This window comes from Anoplophora glabripennis, unplaced genomic scaffold, assembly GCF_000390285.2.
Source record: "Anoplophora glabripennis isolate ALB-LARVAE unplaced genomic scaffold, Agla_2.0 scaffold421, whole genome shotgun sequence".
Lineage (NCBI taxonomy): Eukaryota > Metazoa > Arthropoda > Insecta > Coleoptera > Cerambycidae > Anoplophora > Anoplophora glabripennis.
In genome coordinates this window covers 322777-328798 of record NW_019416614.1, presented here as the reverse complement: position 1 = coordinate 328798, position 6022 = coordinate 322777, and positions in this window count along the sequence as shown.

Here is a 6022-nt window from a genome sequence, read left to right as displayed (position 1 = left end):
TTATGTGTAAGACTTTCAACACCATATGTAGTATTTGTGATATAAATTATTGTTCTGTGAAAACATTGTGCTCAAGTATAGTTAACCAAGTCAATAATTAACCGATGTTATTCCTTATTTAAGTAACCTCTATTTCTTTAGGTTGTATGTTGTAAAACCTCTACTAATATGTATGATTTTTTTGTTTTGTTTTGTAATTCATGTGTCTTAAATTTATGCTTATTTACTACCAGTTAATTTAGCTCTGTAATTGGAATTACTTTTGTTGGGCTAATAAACGAATTATTATTATTATTATTATTATTAAAAAAAAAAATAATTGAAATGGATTGAACGACCCTGAAATTTAAGAAGTTGGTCCTTTCAAATTGCAGCCTTTCATTGCCACTTTTAAGGCAACGAATAAGATTGCAGATACTTGTTTTTCTACAAAAAAAGCTGATATAAATCAAATAGATGAAAATTTGAGAAAACTTCGCAAAGCTTTTGAGAGTACAGGAGTTTCTCAAACTTTAAAAATCCACGTTCTTTTGGATCATTTGAAAGATAGCTTTCTGTACTTGAACAATGATGGTCTGGGACTATGGTCAGAGTAGGCCGGTGCTTATTTCCAGTATGCACCACGATTCAGAAGTAGAAGAGTCGACAAAAAAAACCGTAAATAATTTTATTTTATAATCAAACCAAAGCCGGAGTAGACGCGTTAGATCAAAAATGTGCCAACTATAGCACTTCCCGTAGGACACGAAGATGGCCTATGGTGATTTTTCATGCGCTTTTAAACATAGCAGGTGTCAACAGTAGATTAGTATTTCAATTTGCTCATGAAGGTAAAGGAATTACAAGATTTGGATTTCTTAAAAGACTTGTACCTTCCACATACGCAAAATAGATTAACCACAAAGTTGCCACGCTGTTTGGAAGCTATAATTGTCAGCATGACAGGAGATGACTATTACACACCTCCAGTACCTGAACAAAGAGGTAGTGGCTTCAACGAAAACGATGTGCCATATGTCCAGCAAAATATAACAGAAAAACCAATTCGCACTGCCAATCATGTAAATTCCAATATGCAAGCAATGCTCCCGAAATATATGTTCCAACTGTATTTAGCATTTTTTTTTGTTAATAGGAATACTGTTTTATGTTTTAATGTTCATTTTTGTTTTGACAAATCCCCGCTTTTTTACTAAAAACAAATTATGGGTCAGTATGACCCAACAGGAGCAGTTGCGTTATCATTTTTGTACGATACTATTCTTTGGAGATGATACGGTTAAAAATGAAAGTTTGTTGAAAAAATTAACTCAACGTTTTGGAAAAGATATTTGTGTGATTCAAAGTGGAAGAAAGCCAGTTGTTTATTACAAAACATTTAACTTGGCCGAAATTTGTTCGAAATGGTTTAGTGATCCAAATTCATTACTTGAAATAGAAAATAGTCTTACACGTAGCAACCAATATTATAAAATTTGATGTTAAAAGTAATTCTCCTAAATTAGATTCGTACCCAGCAAAGTTGTAAAACCTGTAACGGCGAAACCTGCAAAAATGCGGGAGAACGTATAAGGTACAATTTGGAAGATATTGATATCGAAGAGTCTGATGTTGAGAACGATTGGGATATATTTGACAATGATCCCATCATAGATCCAGACGCTCTAATAGATTTAAACCATCTTTCCGATTAAACGATCTAAAAAGTTAATGTTAAACTGCATTATTTTATATTGAAATAAAGATTTATTCTGATAAAGCTGAAGATTTTTTACTCTTCGCCCTGTATAAAATTAGAAATATTACATTTTATTCTTACAATAATTTTTAAATATAATAATTAATTATTAAAAATATGAAAGTGCCGCAACTTGAAAAAGAAATTAATTTTTTTATAAAATAATTTTAAACCCTGGTAGAACATTAAGCGATTTTTCAGCTAATTATTTGGTGCTATTCGCTCAAAAGGTGGTCTTCACGATCATCCTGATCTCCTAGAATTTCGATATCGGCTGCGTTCATATGTTCTAGGAAGAAATGAGGGTTCCCTTTCGGCATTTTCCAATGTAGAGGAAGACAGCACTCCAAATTGGCCAATCAACGAGATTAGTTTAAGTGCCGAATGTTTTAAAGATTTGGAAGTAGACTGTGAAGCAGAACCAGAAAATGATTTACAAGAGCTAAATGACCTTGAACACCTAGCTGAGTTTATTTGCAGTAAACTTGAACCTAAATCTTCTTCCTTGGGTGCAAACACGGGCCTTCTCTCTTGGGTTGAATTGGGGATTATTCAAGCCCACTCACGAAATGATGACTCAGATGGAGAAGTTAAAACATATTTTTTTTAAAACAAATCAAGTGGGTCCAGAAGAAAGTATTTCAATCACAAAAGGATATCTGAAAGGGTTACTTGATCTAAGTAAATACATAGAATACAGAAAAGACAAGAAGATACTTTTTTTAGTGCCAAATGTTTTTCAGGATGAGAAAATTGAATAAAGAACTAAGTACCTAATTCTCTTTTGACACGAAAGAGAAAACTAAAAAAACTGTGACGTAGTTGTACTCAGGGTGTTAAAAAAACTCACGGTAAGCATCTCACGATAACATGTTGATAGGAAACATGTTGATTGGCTAAAGGTGAAACAAGTCGTTCCTTCCGAGTGCGGTTTTAACATTTAATATAATTTTGGATATTCAAAAGGATTATATTTAATAACGCAATAATTTTCAATTCAGAATTTTAATATTTTTGTAAAATTTTGAGCACTCAAATTTAACAGTTCAAATAACAATTTATCACTAAAAATTGAAATACACTTTAATTTTTCACATATCTTATGATTCGATATTTCCAAATAGGTATACTTCACTTCATAATATTGAAAGATATTGATATGTACTTCTTATCGATGATATATCATTTCCTTGTTTAAATATTATTATATAAACTTATCATTTGATACAAATATCGATACATTCCTCTAATGCTAGCATCCCTATTTGCAATATTTTCCAAATGACATTCTTGACTACATGACTTCTTCATTAGTAGTCAACTGAAAATGATATGACCATTTTGGCAATTAGCCATTTCTTTGGTGCTTTTCTCAATTCAATCTCAAATTGTAACAGTTGCACAAAAACCTTCATCTCTGCCAAATGTTGGAATAAATGTAGTGAGGAAAGGTAATTGTCAAAGAATATTTTGTAGACAAAATTTAGAATTTCTACCGATTTCATGAATGAAAGAATTACAGCTGCACCAAACCTATTGACACGATTTCTATTTTTCTTTCGTTTATAGATATCGAAAAACACCATATTATATTTTCCTCTAGACTCCTAGAAAATGAACATATATAGATGAAATATACACAAATAGTAAAAGATTTATATTCGATATATTCATACAATGAAATTATTACTAAAGTTTTGTATATTTCTGTGTTGGTAGTACAATCTTTCTTAAGTTCGGCGCAGTTGGCAGTAATGACCGCATTGAATTATTGTCAAATATCAAATAATTCGCAATGTTTTTTACAAAACATTATACGTTTTTCCTTTCCGTTTTCCCTCGTTTTTACTCTTGTCGTTTGTAAGTGGCCGTTGTGTTTGCTATTTTCATATCTCTAACGAATAATTCGGATAATAAATATTTGGGATTAATAATAATAATTAAAGTATTTCATTCCAAAAATATTAATAGTGAAAACCAAAGTAACGTTTACAAAGTGTTAGTTTAGTCGATCGTGCAGATAAGTATTTATTTATTTCACCATGAATTGACAAAATAAAAGGAAAGTTTTACGTTTATTTTTAGGTATATGAATTTTCAAAAATTGGAGGAAGCAACACCTACGACTTCATAAGAAGAGTTTTATCTATCATTGTAACAAATAATTTGGCCCAAAATTTTACATGGTTCGGAACAAAGCATTTCAGAAGCTAAAAATATCTGAAGTTATCAGGGTTCTCAGCGTCAGGGAAAACCTGAAAAACCTGGAAATGTCAGGGAATTTGAGCTGTGTCAGGGAAACGTCAGGGAAAGTGCCAATATTCGTCAAAAATCAGGGAATTTTTAATGTCGTCAGGGAAAATTTCTGAACGCCACTCACGCCGCGTCTAAATTCTTTATTTATTGAACGCACCCAGTTGCCTATTTCTATCTGTTTTAATCACACGTACTCGTAGATCAATAGAAAGAAAAGGATATATCTGGAGTGCATACCAGTGAGAGAGAACGTTGTGAGCGGGTATGTAAAAAAGGATAAAGATAAATTGCGTGGTGATTGTGCTGTCTGTTTTACGATTTACAAATTGTAGTAAATTATAGCTTGTATTTCTGAATTCTACAAAACACTACAAACAAATTCGTTTTCATAGAAAAAAGATCTGTACGTTCTGTATGTACTTTTTCTACAATTTACGTGCTGTTTATAAAAGGTAATAAAAAGCTGAAAATATTGTAGTATGTATTTTATTTTTTCATTTTTTAGGTTAGAAAAATGGGTGGTATTAATAAAAACAGAGTACATGCTCCTAGCAGGTGCTCAACAAAAAGCGGAGTATATGCTAAAAACTTGAGCACATACTGAATTTTCATATTAATAAAATTTAGAAGGGAAATAGAGCACCTGCTTACGCTTTTTAAGTACCTACTCCGATAAACTCACAGCAGCAGACGTCATATGCGAGTTCCGACAGGTTGAATATTAGAAAGTTATAGAGCGGCCGTGTTGCTATAGTGGATGTAAGTCTCTACATATATTAAATAAGAACTATGGATACTGAAGAAGACACAGTTAGTAGTGGGGAAACATGTGAGAAAATGATACAATTTGTTAGTGTTATTGAAAAATTTCCTATACTTCTGGAAAAATCAAACATACCGGATGTTAAAAGGAAAAAAGCGAATGCAATTTATGAAATAAAAGGTAAACTAGCAGTTGAATTTGGAATAGAGTTGAACGACACGCAAATATGGAAGAAACTAAATAATCTCAAGACTAGAATAAAAAGGAAGACTGACAAAAAACAAACAGGAAATCGGAAGATTGAATTAAAAGATTGGGAAATAAGATTCTTTAAATATATAGAAGGGGAGATAAATCCTTCAATTTGTAAAGTAAAAGGTAAGTCTAGTATACGTACTTAAAATTTGTAGCAGCTTCTTTAATTTTGTATAGGGTGATTACTTTTTAATAGAAGGACTTAATAGAAAATGTTAATACTTACCAGTTAAAAATTTCACACAACTACGAGTGTTAATTTGTTAAAGTTGCGGTATTAAATAATAGACTGCCCCCTACAAAAATACTTTCTTAAGTCTTGTACAAACGTCCACGTTTTTTTAATTTTTAAATAAAAAAATAAAAGTAAGTAACTAAAAACAAATCTTTTCAGGGGCAATTTCTGCTGGTGTACGTTCATGTGGAATGGAGGTCGCTGAAATCAGTCTTGAACAGAATGAAATTCAGCTAAAAGAACCTGGGTCCTTTATAACATCCGGTACTGGATCTGTTAAGAGTGCAGATTCCGACTATCCTGTGCCTGGAACTTCGAAGACCTCTTCTGTGATGAGTAAAGGTGTAAATGAGGGGCCACTAAAGAACCAAAAACATAAGAAAAAATTACCAGAAACTGAAGAAACCAAAAACCTTACTACGCAAGAACTTCAACGTTTAGTTCTTTTGGAACAGTTGCAAGTCTTTAGGCTTGCAAAGGAACTGCTATTACAGAAAAAACAGCAAAAGGATATGGAACAGGTCAACCCTAATACTCAAGGAGATGCGACTGATGCAATACTGCTTAACATTCCGGACAATGAAAACATCGATGAAAACTTCCCTATTTTTATAAATTTATAGAACTGATATTAAATACTCATTAATTTAACTGGGTTTTTTATTTAACTGAAATATAGTAAGTACTATGCTACAGTTTATGAATGAAGAACATTCTATACTTGATAAAAAGATATATGTAATACAGTCTAAATGCAAACAGCATCTTACTTAGT